The 19,297-nt window shown below is 39.7% G+C and overlaps 1 protein-coding gene across 13 annotated transcripts in view; it reads left to right on the top strand.

The window, feature by feature from the left end:
• The first annotated feature begins 2,037 nt into the window (after positions 1 to 2,037).
• The window catches only part of STK33 (serine/threonine kinase 33), a 99,225-nt gene continuing 81,965 nt past the window's right edge, over positions 2,038 to 19,297 (top strand). For 3 of the 13 annotated variants that reach the window (XM_073347496.1, XM_073347495.1, XM_073347491.1), the window contains exon 1: positions 2,038 to 2,183. The gene's annotated coding sequence lies outside the window, so the exon portion shown is untranslated. The other 10 variants (XM_073347494.1, XM_073347493.1, XM_073347490.1 and 7 more) reach the window with 7 other exon arrangements.

Below are 19,297 nucleotides of genomic sequence, written 5' to 3'. Positions count from 1 at the left end.
GTAATGGAGACAGAAGTAGCAACTCCATAGTTAAGGTTGTGTTGAGATTTGCACATAAAAAGCTGGACTAAATCCTTTTGTTTCATACTTTAATGATTAAATTTAGTCTCCAAATTTGAAACAATTGGGAGGACAAATGAATTTTCTGTGCAACGTTTTACTAAAATGTTCCCCTCCTAAAAAACTGCAATGTTCTCTTCACATTTCATTTGGTTCCTCTCTAGGCTAAACAATAACGTTCCCCCTAACTCCAAATTTACTACATTTGCCTTCCATTAATATCTGACAGAGACCACTTCTGAAAATTTAAAAATAAAGTTATTTTCCTTATTCAGATTAACCTAATTGAAGAACTTTTCACCTCTGGGTTCAAATCTTTTATAGATCCCAAGTGAAAAAATGCTTGGAGATCTCAGGCCTAAATACATTTTTTTGCTCTAGTTACAAAACCACTGCACCAGTTAACATTATTGACATTGTCTGTTTTAAATAGGTCAAGGACTGGAGTATAAGGTATGTTGTGCATCAGGATTGAGTTGCATTGACAGAACGATGTAGAGAAATTTGTATAGTTTCTATTGTGGTACATGTAATACTGCAATCATCTCCATGGTACCTGGATTATGTTTAGCTGTATAAAATGTTATTAGTCTTTCCCTTTCACTAAATGTAAACCACAGTGAGAAAAGAGTTAGGAGGAGGAAAGTGCCAATAGTCCAGCATATGCACAATTTATAATCATCATTGTTAAAGAAGAGTAATTACCACATGCAGTGTATCCACTTTCCAAAGTTAAATGTTTTTAAATGTTTTAAAAATTAAAAGTGAATAGACAATAAGAATAAAGAGTTCTTAATTTAATTTTTTGTTAAATCAACCCATTTTTTTAGTTTACCATAACTATAGCATACAAAAGATAAACTGACAAATGCAATGGTTGCTAGTGTTACAGTATACTAAAAACGGTATTTAGTTTTGATCTGTCATCTGTAACAGCTAAGCAATTAAACATTATAGTGTAATCACTGCCGTTACCATAGTAGATTTTACTAAACAGTACACAATGTTATCTGACTGTAGATTAATTATTACTCAGATCAAGAACAGTATATTTACCAAATGTAAATGTATTTTACCTACTAAAGTGGTGACAAGGATTTGGATCTTCTGAAAGGTCACAGTACCACAATCTATTATTTCAGTGATATCTTCTGCTTATAATAATTTAGAGTAATACTCCATTGTACACATGTATATATAATATGATTGCATTAATTCATATGGAGGCAGTACAGCATATGCCAAATATATACAATTTTGTTCTATAAGAAAGTGCTTTTGCACATAGTAAACTTGTCTTGGATTCTATTTTTTCTTACAGTACAGTACTTTAACAAAATGTCTATTTCAGGACTCTTGAAATATGCTTATAATTCAGTCTAATATGCACCTCTTTTACTTTTAAAAGCTAGACTGTAGGTTTGATGATGTACTAAAATAATACAAATTACACTGTAAGGCTGATCCTACAATTTCTGTTTGTGTCTAGTCCCCTTACCTTTGATGGGATTATTTGTCGGAGTACCTGTTGCCTCATCAGGCCTTTAATTTGCACAAGTTCTCAAACACAGTATCCTCAACTATTGCATTTGCTAAGCAAAGGCAAGTAGTGCAAGGGGTTCAGCCCTCACCTGAGGGCAAAATCTGACCTTAAGACAGGTAGGGGCCTGGCCCCCTTGAGAGTTTTGCCATTAACTTGAATTTGGCAGATTCAAGCTCAAAATGTCAATGTTGTATGCATTTTGGGAATTAACTTCATACAGCTGGGAGGGGGGGCAGTAGCTGTGCGGGTGGGACAGGGGCCAGTACCTGTGAGGAGGGAGGCTCCTTCCCCCTGAGTGTGGAGCTGGGGGGACTCTCTCCCGCTCCACAGTCGTGGGGTGTGTGTATGTCTGTGGCTCTGCGTGAGGGAGTCTTTCCTTCCTCCCCACTCCGCCGCGAAGCCCCTCCCGGAGAAGTGGTGGGGGGGGGGGCGGGGTAGGAGCGGCTCCGCGCTCTGATGCGGCTGGCCCCGCGCGGCCCCTGTACAGTTCCCAGGCAGGTGGCCGGGGCGAAAAATTTCTGAAGTGTCCGGCGCGGAGCCGGGCGGCCGCGGCCCGAGAGCAGGCGAGCGGCGCCGGCGGGTAAGTGTCCGGCCCAGGCCGACGGCCAGGGCCGAGTTCCCCGCGACTGGAGCCGCCGGTGCCGGAGCTCGCAAGTTGTCTGGTTGCTGTGGCAACGCGGCGGAGGCGGGCCCAGCCCCCTGCCAGAGAGGGGGCAGCTGCACCGCCGCGCGCCGTGCCCTCAGCCCCGACGGGCCCCAGCCGTGCGCGGAGAGGTAAGCGCAGCCCGGGCTCGCTCAGGCTCGCGCCTTTCGCTGCCCGCCACCCCCCGCAGCTGGCTGAGCGGTTTCCGCCCCCTGCCCCGCGCAGTGCGGACTAGAAAGCGGGGTGCCGCCGGGGTACGGGCCCCGCTCTGGGCTCGCCCGTGGGGCTCAGCTCCCTCCGGCCGCCACGTCTGGGCACGTCCGCAAGGCATGTGGCCGAGCCCCGCTCCCGGGGGTTGCGCGGGCCAGGCGGGGACGGGTGCTGCGCCGCCTCCTCTCGGGAGTCCCGCAGCGTCCCTGGCAATGCGCGGCCCGGGGCGCGGTCTGTCTCCATCGGCGGGGGGAGCCGGGGGAGAGGCTTTTGCCCTGTTTGGCCGCGCTTTGCCGTTGCAGAGCCGCCAGGGTGCTGAGCGGGCTGTTTGTTCCCTTTACCTTTGGGGGCTGGCTGTTTTCAGTTAAACGGCGCTAGTTGTGGGAAGTGGGACTGCGATTTCATGGCTTGGTCATTAGCGGTAAACCTAGAAAGTGAGGTTGGTTTTGGCACGTCCTTTTCTTCAGTGCCTTTTTTATTTTTTTTAAAGGGGCGTGTATCTGTAGTCTTAGTTAAAAGTTAGTCTGCATTAAAAATGCAGCTCGGGAACACCATTGCTTCATTCTGGTTTCTTAGGAGTGACGGTGTTGTTGCCAGTGCAGTCCTGCATCTGTACAGGTGTTGTGAAGGGCAGATCATCAGCTTCTGGGTTTATGGGGCACTGGAGAACTCTTAACTCGTTTACCTGCAGCCCTTTCTACCAGTAAAATTGGTAAATTCCATGGCACTATTAAAACAATTTTTAAGTGAACTGGAAAGCAGACTTCAAAACAGACTTAAGTGCTGAGGATGACACTGCTGTCACTTGGAAGTATTGGGAAATCAGTTGAATTGTATAAAGACTGTTACTCAGTATCTGTTTTGAAATAAGGTCAACATTAAAAAAAATCATTAAAACAATGTACTTAGCTGAGAGATGTGCAATATTTTAATTAAGCTAGAGGTTGTCTTCAAAACAGTTGTGCAGAATGTATAATAAGTCTTCAGAGAAATGAGGCAAGTATATGATGTTAAAGGGAAACTTAAAGTTTTGTGCAGAATGGCCCTTCCTTAAAAGAACTTAATGGAGAAAGCCATCTATTTTCTAAATATCTAATTTAAAATCTACCATTCTATTGTCATTGAACTAAAAACAAAGACAACCCCCCTCAAATCTAATTGACTGCAAAGCCATAAAGTTTTGTGCTTTTCTGCAATCTCACTTAACTGTCAGATACAGCAGAGCTATGTTGAGCTCCCAGATGTTGTGAAAACTCCTTCACTAATAATACACAGTGTAGAGAGTTATATTGTTAAAGGAGGATTGCGGTAAGAGACATTAATCTAAACTTGCAACTATTTGCTGATGTGAAACCTTATAGGAACTTTTAAAAATACAGGTTTCAGAGTAGCAGCCGTGTTAGTCTGTATTCGCAAAAAGAAAAGGAGTACTTGTGGCACCTTAGAGACTAACCAATTTATTTGAGCATAAGCTTTCGTATTCACAAAAGCTTATGCTCAAATAAATTGGTTAGTCTCTAAGGTGCCACAAGTACTCCTTTTCTTTTTTAAAAATACACTTTACAAAAATACACTCCTGCTCTCCCTCCACATCAAAGAAACACTATTTCTGTTGTCACCATAGTAGCAGCAGAGAGGCTAAGGATTAAGTTAGCATGGAGACTTTTTCGGCATGGTCTCTAGGTCAAGGTTAGGGTACATTGATAAATTGATCTGGTAAACTATCGCTGCCACTGCTTTATCTGTTTTGTGAGGGATGTCATTTTCCAGAACTCAATCTAGTATATTTGGCAAACTCTAAATTCAGGTAAATATACTGAAAACATTTATTGCTGATTTAAAACAGACATTGGAAATATTTACTAAAGCCGTAAAAATTCAGCTAATGCTACAATGGAAATGAAGGATTGTATGTATGTGTTTTATGCCACCAAGACTGTAGCAGGATCCTCAAAATTGATCCTCAAAATCCTCATAATTTTTCTAAAATTCATCATTCAAAAAAAAGAGGTTAGTGAATTTTATGTGGTAGTTATGTAAACAAAGATAGCTATTAATTTCTGATCCTTATAAAATAAGAATTAGTTGGAAAAGGGCAAATTTAACAGAGGTTAGAAAATGTCCTGGTTGACAATGTGCAGTTCAAAAGCAATTAAATGAAGTTTGTATAGGCAGTAGGTGTTTGTAAAATTAAAGTTACGTTTGAAAATGACTGCCTTCCAACAGGGCTCACTAGTCTGCAGTTTTTTGACTTTGTCCCACCAAACCCAAGATCACCTCTTCCCCATCCCTTTTCTGTTTAATTTGAAATGCTTGTTTGCTTGTGCCTTGGTCAGCATGCCATTTGGATATTGTAGACAACCTAGAAGTTATACTCACCTGTTACACTAGATGAGTACACCTTTCCTCCAGCAATTTATTAAACTGTGTAACTCTGATTATTAAATCCTTTCTAAAATATTACATTAAAATAATTTAATGACTGCAGAGTTTTAGAACGTAAGGGACAATAAACTAATATAATTAATTATTGTATCATTGCTGTAGAATGAACAAATTTTTTCCCTAATTTCCAATTACTTGTCATTTAAAATCTCCCAGGTAATGCAGCATTGTATAAAAAGGCAACAAGAAAGAGCCAACTAGAAACAAACAGTATATTTAGTGTATCTTCAGTGTATGTGCAAAATATGTTCTAGTATTATGAAGGCATTGGTTGTGACTTTAGTTAAATTTATTTGAGGTTTTTCCACTTAAACTGGGGATCCAAATTCTTTGTTTTGTATGAAGAATACATTGTATTTCCCCAAATTTACACAACATATGTGCTTAAAGATGGACTTTTCTGAAAATTTTCAAGTAAATTTATTAATTGGTTTGGGTTAAACTCTAAGAAGGTCCTTTTTTTAAAACTCATCTAGGGGGAAAAAAACAGTCCTACAGTCACTAAAATTCACTTAACCATCATTCTGATAATCTGTCCCACCAAAGCCACTTTTAATATTTTCAGAATATTTTTAATCAATCATTTCCAATTATATTTTAAAATGGAAAGTTTGTGCGCCAGCAGAGACTGACGAATAGAATTGCTCTTTTTCAGAAACTCCACCATCTCTCATTGTTCTTGATAGGACATAGACCAGAGTCTCCCCTCAATTAAGATAGATGCCCTCTCCCTATAGCCTTTGCAGATGGACTTTTAGACTACCCATAGTAAAGATGGCCAATACCTGCCATTGTTCCCAATAGGAGTGAATCCAGGCTGTCCTTATGCTTTTAGGAGGCAGGGAGGGACCCCATGAGGAGCTGGTGAATATGAGGAAGGAACAGTGTGGTAAGCAGGTTAATAGAGAGGCAGGTAAGGAGATTATGGGAACAGGGATGATCAAATAAGGAAGCTGTGGAGATGTAGGTGAAGGTGGGGGGACATGAGGAAGAACTAGGTGTGCCATGGAATAGGAGAGAGAAAATGATGAGAAGGGAAAAGCCAATACTTTGGGGTTGTTGGGAGGCAGGAGACGATGAGGGAGCGTTGAAGGAGCATTGGTAGAACAAGGAGAGGAACAGGAAGGGTCAGATGATGGCAGCAGGATAGCGATAGGGGAGATAGTTGATTAGTTACTCTTCTACTCCAGGTTTTAATAGAGGGGAAGTGGAGTACCCTTTCAAGCGGCCAGTTGAAAGGCTTATACGCTTGTGCGTTCAAAGTTGAATTTTGAACAAGAAATGACTGCATACAAATTGAAGCTGGGCAGCTTCTCCGTAATGCCTCAAACATCAGAAGTCAGATGGAAAATAATGTAGACTTACTTATTCCTCTTAAGTGACATGATTTTAAAATAAGTCTCAATTTTTTGAGCTCTGAGTCATGATTTTTGAACCTTTGTGGTTGGCAACACTCCTTCCTCTATTCCCCAATGCAATCTCATTTTTCCTGACCTGGTTTCTCCCATCCTCAGAAGGCAATCAATGGCAGTCTTGGACCAGCAAACTTCTCATGGTTTGTTGCAGAGGATCTTTTGCTGTGATGAACCATGGGAACCCTGGGGCTGTCCCCGTAACATTGCTCAGAGCTCATCTTGTCAGGAGCTCTCTCACTGTTGTCTTCCTCCCCATGTCTCAGTCCCTAAAAGCTATAAGTCAGAGAACTAACTGGGAGGAAAACTAACTAACTCCCCTGCCAAACAGAGCTCTGAGCTGTCTTCCAGTGCTTAACCAGCTCTTGTGTCTGACCATGATTCAACACACAAGGAAAGCCACTGCGATGAACCAATGGAAATTAGTTGGCCCAAGGTTGCCTCCAGCTACTGTTCTGAGCTGAGGGGAACCTGAGGGGAAGAGAGAAGCAGATTTGCATGTGTGTGACATCAAATGCTTAAAACATTAAACAAAAAATACATATAAAAATGTGCAGTTGTCAATATTGCTCCACACAGAATATGTTGAGAGCACGTCCTATTAGATAGCTTAACTAGTCATAGATTTGGTTTTGTGCCAGCTATGTTGTAATACAGCAATTTTAACTGGTTCACAAGAAGGCTTTTTGTGTATGAATTGATATTTCAATTTATTGTACATTACTTGACCTGATCATCTGGTGTCAAATGTCCCTTCTGGAATTTAAGAATAGCCTAAAAGATTTGACTAACTTTTTGATCCCAATGTTTTGTTGAACATAGTTAAAAGTTATGAAGAGCTTTGTATGTATCTTAATGAAATGCTTGTCTGAAATGACACGGATAGCCTGCTGTGAGAAAATCAATTTGCAATAAAAAAACTCAATGTTCTTGATGCTCAATTTAGTTCACCCTAAGTGTTTCACATTCTCTCTCTCTATAGTAAGCCAAAAGGGTCTTAAAAATTAATTAAAGTGTTAGCATCTGCTCATTGCAGCTTTGCTCATATACTCAGTGGAATAGTACAGTTAAAGCCTGCCTGAGATGGAGTGTGATATCTCTACTGCCACTGTTGGTTATGCAGATAGTTTTCAAATGGCCAACTTTTTTCTTTCACTCCTGCATCTATCTTGTTGGTGTTCATGGCAATTTGTGTTTTCCTCTTTATAGGAGAATATGCAACTGTGATATAAAAATTAAAAGAACAATAGCTTCCAAATTATTTCTATTGAGCTTCTTTTCCGAGATGCATATTTACAGTGTCAATTTTTTTACTCTACAGTGGAAGCTCAGTTACCTAAACCTTGATTAATCAAAAATCTTCATTTAAAAACATTGAAGCCTTGCGGGTCGCTAGAGAAATGAGTCATTCCTTGAGATAATTAAATTTGCATTAGGCTTCCTAATGTTGAATCCTCTGTTAATATCAATACAACCTCCCCCTCCCCAATCCTTCAACTGTTTCTTTCTTAAACTATTTTTTAAACTTAATATGTATATTGCAGTAGAACCTCAAAATTACAAACACCTTGGGAATACAGGTTGTTCGTAACACTGAAATGTTAATAACTCTGAACAAAATGTTATGTTTGTTCTTTCAAAAGTCTACAACTGGACATTGACTTAATACAGCTTTTTAAAACTTTACTACGCAGAAGAAAAAGGCTGCTTTTAACCATCCTACTTTAAATGAAACAAGCACAGAAACAGTTTCCTTATCTTGTCAAATCTTTTTAAACTTCCGCTTTATTTTTAGTAGTTTATGTTTAACGCAATACTGTACTGCATTTGGTTTGTTTGGTATTTTGTCTCTGCTGCTGCCTAATTGCATACTTCCAGCTCCAAAGGAGGTGTGTGGTTGACTGGTCAATTTGTTACTCTGGTGTTCATAACTCAGATTCTACTGTATGTTAGTCCCATTGTGCGAGGCTGGACTAGGGTTTTGTATTGACATTTGTATTGTTTTGATCTAATGCAGTAATTGAGGAAAGTAAATCCTCATTCACTTCAATGGGAGTAGGATGAGATTATGTATTAGGTTTCTGGTCTGGTACTTTGTCCAGGGACCCAAAGATAGCAAGTGTCTTTCCTGGACTGTCTAAAAAAATTAGTTTGCCACAATCACTAGAGAAACTAACCAAAGTCTTAGAGTATGTCTGTGTTGCATTTGAAGGTGTGATTGTAGCATGGCTACGTGTACACATACTAGTTTTACTCTAGCTAAAGTGGGTAACAATAGCAATAAAGACATAGTGGCATGGGCTTCCACTGAGGTTAGTTGCCCCTGTAAGTATCTGTTGGGGACCCTGGGTGTGTACCTGGGTTGCTAGCCCATGCTAAAGTCTGTGCCACTGTGTCTTCTCTACTATTGTTACTCATGCTAGCTAGATTAAAGTTAGCATAGGATACGCTTACCTGTGCTACAATCATACTTTCATTTGCAGTGTACACATATACTGGAGTTTTGATCTCGTCTGATGTTCTGGAGATGAGCATATATCCATTGTGAGAAAAGGTGGGGGAGGTAATATCTTTTAATGGACCAACTTCTGGACCAACCACCTTGTCTTTCTAATATCCTGGGACCAACATGACTCCAGCAATACTACAGACAGAATATGTCCAGGGCACATGATCATATGGGCACTTTTCAAATTATTGTAGTGTTGAAGACAGTTGGTTCAGCCCTTATCTGTATTACAAAGTTCCCCCCCACTCTGAAAAATTCATGGAGCCATATTCAGTCCAAGTAGAAATGGATTCAATTCCATTGAAGGAATTAAGTTAGTCATTCTGAAATAGATTTTTGACTCTGTTTGTTGAACTTGCCTTTTATTGAATCCTTGTGGAAAACCCTGCAGCTGGAGAGTTGAAAGTAGTATTAACAGTTTTAGTTTATATAATAAATTATTATAATTCTGACTTGGGGAAAACGGATTTCAGTAAGATAAGAATGAAATTTAAGAACTTGTATGAAATAAATGCAAATGACTCGAATTTCTAAAATATTTTCATTACCTATAAGACACATTTAGAGTTAAATTCTACACTAATACAGGTCTTAAGTCAATATGGGAAAATGACCGTGAATATGTGGTAATTACTTCTGCATATCTGAAGGTGGATTGTGGCCTTTGGCTCTCAGAAAATTTCCCCCTGGCCTTTATTAGTTAATAGATTTCTTGTGCATTTCAAATGAACTGGGTTATATTTCATTGGATTCATATGTATAAGGAAAACAGGGACAGGTTTTATACCTTTTCTCCAAAGACCATTCTTTTTTCCTTCATGAAGGCATATGAGAGTATTCTTTATGGTATCATTTGTTAATTTTCACTTTTTTCTAGATATACAAAATTATCTTTAGTTTAAGATTCAGTCCATGATTTCTAGTAGGCAAATGTATCTGGCTTTTTCTTGCAATATAGATTAGTTATTATCTGCTACAAACACTGTTTAACTCTTTAAATCATGCAGAAAATTGAAGAAATGCCAGACACTATTCAGATGCAATTTGAAAATTGTCCAGTGTACATTTCATAGATTGGTATGTTTGTGATACCATCATATCATATTAGGATGTTTAGTGCCCTGCATTCTTTGCTTCTCTCCTCAACTGAAATTTTAGCTGAGCAAGGAGTGGGCCTTAGCTTTCTAATGGCCAGAACTATAGAAAAGCCTTTCTGTATCCTGTGGACATGCTTTACATAACATGGTATTAAATTTAATCACAAATATACATTGTGACAAAGCTCTGTCCTTGCCTCCGTGGGTCCCACATTTCCTGGAGGATTTCACTAGCCTCAGAGGCTCACTGAGGCACTCCACGTAACCCTTCTTTCACTAGAGACAAGGGTCACAGTCTACTGAGCCATTTTCATCATAAGCCAGCAACGGAGGGGAGGAGAAGTTATCCTTCCTTGCACAATCTCTGTTGTCTCCCAGTCTCAGTGATTATCAGGGAGCAAAGGTGGGGGGCAGGGAGGGGAAGCCCAGGCCCACCCTCTACTCCAGGCTCCAGCCCAGGGACCCTAATAGTATCAGCTATGGTAGCTGACCTTTTGGAAACATGACATGTACAATTCCCTGGGCTACTTCCCCCACAGTAGCCCTTACTTCCTCAAGCTCCACTTCACCCTTACCTTAGGGCCTCCTTCCTTGTGCCTGATATGGTGTGTACTACTCAGCCTCTCCAACAGCACAACTTCCTTCCACAGCTCCTGGCATGCACACCCACCTGACTGAGTGGGAGGCTTTTAACTAGTTTCAGCCAGCCCCTGATTGGCTTCAGGTGTCCCAATCAACTTAGCATTCTCCCTGCCTTCTGGAAAGTTCTTAGTTGGCCCCAGGTGTCTTAATTGACCTGGAGCAGCTTCCATTTCACTTAACCTGGTACCAGGGATTTGTTTAGCCTGGAGCTAATATATCTATCTCCCACTCCTTTTCTATAGCCATCTGGCCTTGCTCCGTCACAACATATAATACAGTATTGGAAAGAATGTGTGGTTTTGATGTTTTTCCATTCTGCAAAGTACAAACATGTTCTTTAAACAATACCTACTCTGGAAAATACTTTGAAGGACTCTTGAGTATGTGTAGAGAATTTTCATTAGTTAGCTAGCGAAGTAGAGAAATATGAATTGTGGACTTCTGAAAGGATTCTCTCTCTCTCTCTCTTTTTAAAAGAAAATAAAGTATATCTAATTAGGAAATAGTATTAAATTATATAATTTATAATTGTGGACAAAATAATACCTTTAATTATACCTCTTGGCATCCCTAGACCTCTCAAGTGTTTCACAGTGTAAGAAGTGTTCCATGTCATTAACCAAAATATCTAACTGTTCCATAAAGGAAAGGAACTTATCCTTCATAAATCAGTATGTCTGATTTTGTTTATTTACTGTATTAAAATAGATTAACATTTTGAAATATTTCCAATAGCATCCTTGTTTTCTTTGTAAAACTAGCTGTCCTGGCCTGCTGCAGTATATTTAGCGTAACTGTTTGACTCAAAGAAATCAGCAGGTTAAAAGAGGCCATCATCCTTTTTACACAGTTCTGTGTTATTCTCTTTCTCTCATCATTTATAATTTTATTCTTGTTAGGAAAACAAGCAAGAAGTTGGGAAAATGCAATCCCTCACTTATTAGTCTTCTTTATAAAAATAAAATGATCATTGACAAAGGTGATGTGGAATGTTCTTTGTACTTTTTAGGAACCTCTGGGCTTCCTTTGATGGGGAATGGTGGTAGGAGCAACATCTTAAAGTTTTTCAAAAAGTCATTGCTTCTCTTTTGAAGGTCCCTTGCATAGATACAGGCAAGACATCTATAATATATGGTATAACAAAGTTAAACAGAGGAGAAAAATGACAATAACAGCATACTTGCCCATACTAGAATATATATATATATCAAGATATGTGCTCTTCTCTCTTGGCATATTAAAAGTATTGCCTTGCAAGTAGGTAGAATGCACTTCTAAATACTGTATGTAACATTTCAAAATCTACTTTTTATGTGAGACTTGGTATAGGAAATATGCAAAATCCTATATCTGTAGTTGTCATTAAGTAACAGATCGTTTCCCAAAGGAACAGAGATTTGCATGCAGTATATGCTCTAGGACTCAGATTTTAAGTAGAGATGTGATGAAAATCTGTTTAATAAACTTTTTATTTATTTATTTATTTATTCTTGATGGTCTCACAATCAGTACATTTGTCAGGAAAAGGCACATTTCTCAGTGCAACTTACTACATGATCTCCTAGAATTGAAATACTTTAAAATTATTATAAAAATGAATTACCAGAGATAGATTTTCTGGTCTACAGGTGCTTACTATGAGGAAATCATAGCTGTAACACCTGGTCTGTAATTTTGTAAAATAACTCTGACATTAGCAATCTGGGTAAGTAATCTCTGTCACCGTTGGTGCCTTCTTTTGACCTCAAAAGATCTCATTAATCAATATTTTTACAGTGAGTCTGTTTTTCAGAGAGAAACCACAACTTCTGTTGACTTTAGTTGGCATTGTGGGTGCTCAAAATATGTGAAAATCGAACCCCTAGTGTGTTCAAATTTATACATATACTCTCTACCGTTTAAACCGGTGCATTTTCTGCGTGGAATTCTAAAGAAGTCCAGTAAATAATGCATGTGCTTGTGATTTCTGATATGGCTGGGGAACTTAATCATGCTTTTGTTAATAATGTAACAACATAGATTTTCTTATTCCAAATATAATTTTCACTGTATTTATCATAATAAAAGCATGTGTCTTCAAAGGAACTGTTTTCAGAGTTTGCTCCAGCTGACACTTCAGGAACTGCAATGTTTGACGTGCAAGGAGAATCTGCTGTTTGTGCCACTTTATGCATCTGGATAATGCGTTACGTGGCAACCTCAGGATATTTTTGTGATATGAAGAAGAAACCTAACTTCAGTACAAAGTAAAGCTGCTAGTTACCCAAAAGTACTCATTCTTGTGCTGAACTGGAGACTATACAAACAAACTGTTATGCTGCAAATGCTTTGCCTCTAGCCTGGAATGTATTCCTGGTAGATGAGAAGTTTTGAAATATGCTCACCACTGTTTGGTGAGAAATAATTCACATTTGCTTTAATATATTCAACTTGAGAAAATCGATGGTGCGAGGAAGGAGAAAGCTACGTGATGTAAAATGAAGGTATGCTTCCAGCTAAAATGACCTAGAAAGTAACTGAAGACACGAGGTTTGTGAAAGAACTTCCTTCAAACCCTAGAGCTAATGTTTTTGATATCCTGTGTCAAGAATTGCTCTGGTTTGCTCATTTGACACTCCTGTTCATTTATTCATAAGTCCTTTTTGCATTGCTGCTGGTGCAGTTCCTTTTTTCATGCAGTGTCCTTTTGTCAAGCTGTGAACTGAAGATCATGTTCTGGGTTAGCTTTCATTATGTACTGTATAACTAATGTTGGTGGATAAAGGTTTTGTATATTTTACACTAGAGAAGCAGATTGCTTGACCTTTGTGCTTAATACAAAGGAGTGTAAATGATACGTGAATCATAGGAATCCAAAAAATATGTATCTTCCAGATAGTAAACAGGCCATTTTAAAAAGATTTTAGAACTCAGACAAAGTTTCCAGAAATTCAGAAAATTCCTTGCTGTATTCTATGGCAGTGGTTCTCAAACTTTTTTTTTTTCCACGGACCACTTGAAAATTGCTGAGGGTCTCGACGGACCACGTAATGATCTTTCCAAATGTTGTTTGTACTGTTTGCTAACTATTGTAAAGCACTTTGGATAAAAGCACCATATTAAAAAAAAACCTTAATAATAAATAACTTTTTGTTCTACAAATAAAAGCGCACAGCTCATATTTTCATATCAGTAGTTTTACCTTTCTAATGTGATAGATGTGCCCTCTCTCCTCTGCTGCGGCAGCCCCCAGCCTGGGGCTGGGAAGGAGGGGGGTCTCTTCCCCCGCTGTGGCAGCCCCCAACCTGGAGCTGGGAAGGAGGGCCGTCTCTCCCTGGCAGCCACAGCCCTGGAGCTGGGGAAAGTCACCTCTTTCTCTAGCTGTCGCAGACCTGCATGTCCCAAATTCCCCCACCCTCTCTTCTTACCCCACTGCCCCCTCCCACCTACCCCATATTCTCCCCAAGGCCACCACCTCACTGTACATGTGCATCTTCTCCAGGGTCCAGGCAACTAATTAGTGGAGCCACGCCTGCGCGGCTCCACTAATTAGGTGGGTGGCCCTTCATTCTCTTGTGTGCAGCTGCCCAGGCACACACCTTAGAGGGAACTATCCGTGGACAACCTGAATGAAACTCACGGACCACAGTTTGAGAACCTCTGTTCTACGGAGTCAATGCAGAAAAGCCAGGTTGTAGGAGAGTGAAGTTTTATTATAGGAGGAGTGAAAATCCACTGAAATGTACTGAAGTAATTCAAGACCATCAAGTATCTGTATCAGAAACAAGGAAAAGGCATGCAGTCCAACATGCATGTCAAATGTGAATTTATGTTAAGCCCACCATCCTGGGTTTTTTCCACTATTTTCTACCCAGTCCTTTTCCAGAAACAAATCTGGGAATTTCTTAAACTCAATACCTGTTAATGTTTAATTTCTGACATAAGGCAAGTATTAGATTTCCTCCCTGGCATCTACATTTGGGGGCAACTAGTACATTTCTGTGAATAACTAAAAGTTCAGAATTCCAAATTCGACTATGACTTGACTTTTCTAAATGTTGAGAGGAAAATACCCACATAAAAGCAGTGTAAGAGTCTTCTTTACTATAAAAGTATCACAAATGGGTTTTACTCAGCTCATTCTTGAAAAAGAGAACATATCCACATTAAGTCATTCAGTTTTAGAGTAGTATACTCTCAGTATAATATGAACACACCTAAAGAGTATGCACCTACCCAGATTTAACAATGCAAATCTGTAAATAGTGAATTAGGTAAGTGTTTTTATTGGTATGAGACTTGGCTACTTGCAGAAATTATTTTTCTTGTATTAATTAGTGCTCTATTTTTTCAAAATGTAACCTCAAGCCTGGCATTTCTTGGATTTAAAATCTAAATAAATTATTTTTAAAGTAAATCTTATACAAACGTGTAGGTTTTTAATGATAGAATATCCAAAGAGCTTATTTCTTCAGCCACTTAGAAAGCACTTTGCCTTTTCACATTTAGTAGTTAAATAGAATTGGAGAAATTTTGAGGTTAAAGCTGTAACTTGCAAATTGGTTCATTTCTGAAATGTGGAATCAATAAGTGTGTGATTTTTAGATTAGAGATAATTGCTAATTGCTGAATATAAACTCTGATTTATGTCTTTGTAAAGTGACCTCCAGGAACAATTTTTGTTTGAGGAGAGACAGTATTTTTTATAAATAATAAGTCAATTCCTTCCATGCTATTATAGAAAGAAAATGTGGAACAAAGATGCCACCTTGTGGGAGATAATTTAGTTGGTATTGTTGGCTGCTTGTTAAGTTTTATGTTGTTTTCATCGTAAGCACTTATAGTTGCATTTCAGTTTTATTTTACACACAGCTTTTTGGATGCTGTATCTATATATAATAACTGCAGTTGAGCCTTTCTGGGCTCATATGCTACATGAATGACCAAAATCATTAAATGTAATTTCTTCTGTGCCCCCTGCTCACCACATAATTTTGGCACCAAAATCCTTAAGCTTTTGCTTTTCTGTGTTAAATTGCAGTTGTCTGACTTTTATAAAACAGATAATATGAATATGTTTAGAAAATATTGGCCAACACAGAGTTGTGCTCTAAGTTAAACACACCAGGGCTTTCAGATAAAGGCATGGATTCTACTTGCATGTCCTAAACCTGGAGTTTGGGAATATCCCTTAAGTCTCAGAGCCATTTATTTATTTATTTATTTATTTATTTAAAATCGAACAAAGTGGTCACAGCAAATTTGGAATAGCATGTGTTGGGAGAATATGGGGTTATCAGTTTCTTTCACTTGCTGAGAAACACAGCCAGGCAGTGGAGATCCATGCAAGGGGAATTTCATGGAAAAACCTGTCAAGCTGTCTGGAGTGACTCACAAATGTGGGTGCCAACCTCAGGGCAGACTGTCAAGAAGCAGGGTACAAACCCCAAATTGGTTGTATATTCTATAATTAGATTTCACTAACCAAGTAGCAAGAGTGAACTGCACAAGCGCTATAACAACTTTACCATGGAGTCACAGACCATCTACTTGGGCACTCTGGTCTATCTTGCCACCCAGGCAAGCCTGCTTTTGGGATAGATGGTTCCTTACACCAAAAATCACAACAATATTCAGGTTATTCCAAGTCCCAAAGGACCAGTCACTTACTCCAGGTCAGTTGCACCCCAGATCTCTCACTGAAGACAATTCTTGCAGCCAGTCCTGTAATGAAAGATTTATTATCTCAAAAAAAGAGGTGAGAGTTATTTACAAGGTTAAAGCAGGTAACATACACACACAAATGAATTACAGTCTTAGATTCCAAAAGATAATAGAGTCTTCTATAATAAGCAAACTCCATATGTCCTTTAGGGCTCACCCAGGCAAAACAATTGGGGATCTGTGGCTTATGTTTGGTGATTCTTGACCCTGTAGAGTCTATGCAGCAAAAATAACCAAGTTTCTTCTTGTCAGGGATTTTTATCCTCTTCTTCCCGGAGTCCAAGCTGATGTGATGAGTTCATGTGCACATTTCCTTTTCCTGGAAGGGGTGAGGAATGCAATTAACAAAGTCTTTGTTCCTTGATGTCTCACAATGGCTTAGCTGGTTTCAAAGGCCTTCTGGTTGGGCAGGACGACCTAACATCTCTAATGCAAATGCAAACTTCCTACAGAAGGCTTCTGTCCTGTTTGATGAGTTACAGAGGTTTACAGTATAAAAATTCAATGTAACCTTATACCATGGGCTATAACAGCTTTACCATGGAGTCACAGACCATCTACTTGGGCACTTTGGTCTATCTTGCCACCAAGGCAATATCTGTATTATAAGTGAGATCAATACAAGCAGCATCCTAAAATCATTTCATCAGGTCTAAACACGTTCTTATCAACTTAACATATGTTTTAACAATGCTGACACACAGATGAACCAGACGGGTTTCCAGCTATGCATTTGTCAGGGCTCAGTAAGGCCTACAGGCCTTGGCATAAGCTGGCCACCTGGTCTGCCAGTATCACAGAACCCTCTCCCTCTTCCCTCACATGCTGTTTACCCAAGGGAATAGAACAGTAGCAGAGATGCTCCATGGGAATAACTGCAGCCTTAGCATCCAACTCCTAGATGGGATGGAGTCAAAGTGAAATGACACCAATATTGCTAATTCCAAAAATTGTGAGTCAGATCTTCAAAAATCTTTATATTGGCCCCCAAATCACGATACTGAGTTTTTATGGTCTGCCTTCTGACTTTTGAACTCCCCATGTCCCCTATCCCAATGTGAGTGTGACAGTTACAGTGTTGCTAACTCTCACAAATGTTTATTGAGTAATGTGACTTTGAGCTTACGAACTTTTAGGTTCACAGATTGAAGACATTGTTACTAGTTTCTAACCCTCTTCTTCAGGTTTGCATCTGCATCCAGAATTTCCAAAAACATTGGGAGCCACAAGATGTAATGCAGGGTGGGAGTGGAGAAATGCATGTTTTTTCCCTAAATAGGTACCTTGTTTGTAACGTGCAGCAACGCTATCTTATGGTGTGATCCCATCAAATCTCACAAGTTCGGTAGAGTTGGGCCAGATCAGTATTTGAATAATAATTGAACTGTGCACCAACATTGGGTGGGCCAATACTAAATAGTGTTACAGTAGGTGACAGCCTCAGAATGTTAACCATTGTCTTTTAGTTCAAAAGTTTGCTTTTCTCGCTGTTGCCCTCACAAACTGAAGCACATCATCAGAGAGATCCAAAGACTGGCCAAAGGCATTTTCAACCCATAAAATAGCAAGCAAGGTCTGTTTTTCATTGGCCATCGTCAATCAAAGATATGTTTTAATGAGCCTGTGCTTAAAAAAGTTGTGCTCGCCACTCGTGACCGTGACTGTGACTGGCAGTGTGAGTAGAATCCTCAAAGCTGTCCACATGTTAGGAAGACTGTCCTTCAGCTCTACATCATGAATGAATGAATTGGAGAACTTGGAATGGAGAGTGCTTCCCGTATTGACAGATGCTGTCCAATTTGACACAGAGGTCTTATAATTGACATTTGAACATTCCCCATGTGTTAGCACCCAGCAAAGGTCTATGCAATCATTCAAGAGTGTATCCCTGTCTGCCAGCAGTTTACTAAGGTCATACAAAAATACCAGGTCTTTTTGTGGTGCTTCATTTGTCCAAACCTTTCTTCGATGGACACTTGAGCAGTATCAATGAGCGAGCAAAAAAACTTCCCTCTTGAATTTTTCTTCCAAGCTTCTCATCACCTGAGCTCTTCTCTCATAACCAAACTCTTTTCTTCTGATGAATATGAGTTTCCTTGAAAAGAGGCTCAACTTCTAAGTTTTCTGCCATTTCTTTGGCAGCAGTGATGGTATGTTCAAATCTGTTGTCTCTGTAGGCCACCATGAAATCAAGGCAGCTTCTCATCAAAGTAGTATGGTAGTGATGTCCATTGACTGATGCCTTGTAATGTCCATTGACTGGTCCATTGTAATGCCTTGCTTATAACATTTACTTGGAAAGGGATACGTGCCAATCGACAACTGAGACCATAAATTTGAAATCAGTGATCTGGTTTGCCAGGCTTTGTGTCTTGTGTTGGTATCTGGCTTCAGCTTTACTCAACTGCAACAGTTCAATCAGGATGTCGTAATCTTCAGTTGCTTGGTACCTAACTGACCTTACGCTGTCAGTGCAGCTCTTCCAGTGAGTGTCACTTAATGGCTTCACAGCCAGATTTGTAACATTGTCTGTGAGGATCTTCCACCCGGTAGCTGATGCTGAAAACAGGATGAATATCCTTTGCAGTACTCCGAACAGCACTCCGAGCCTGGCGTCCCCCAAGGCCGTCAGCCCACGTGGCTGCCTGAAGTCAGCTGCCCCTAAATCCGGCCCTGAGTCTCATAGCAAGTGTTCGCGAGAGTTGTGAGAGAGGCCAGACAGAAATCCATCTTCTCCAACCCATCCTAATCCAAGTCTCCAATATTGCAACCAGTATAGGTAAGCCAGGCAAGGCGGATTAGTTTATCTTTTGTTTTATGTGAATTTTCCCTGTGTTATTCCTGTTTTCTGTAACTTTAAGGTTTTGCCCAGAGGGGGATCCTCTGTGTTTTGAATCTGAATACCCTATGAAGTATTTTCCATCCTGATTTTACAGAGGTGAGTCTTTTACCTTTTCTTTAATTAAAAGAAAATTCTTTTATGAACCTGATTGATTTTTCATTGTTCTTAAGATCCAAGGGTTTGGGTCTGTG

The sequence above is a fragment of the Lepidochelys kempii genome, chromosome 6 (assembly GCF_965140265.1).
Source record: "Lepidochelys kempii isolate rLepKem1 chromosome 6, rLepKem1.hap2, whole genome shotgun sequence".
Classification (NCBI taxonomy): domain Eukaryota; kingdom Metazoa; phylum Chordata; order Testudines; family Cheloniidae; genus Lepidochelys; species Lepidochelys kempii.
The sequence above is the reverse complement of the archived record's forward strand: the minus strand, read 5'-3'. Positions and strand labels throughout refer to the sequence as shown.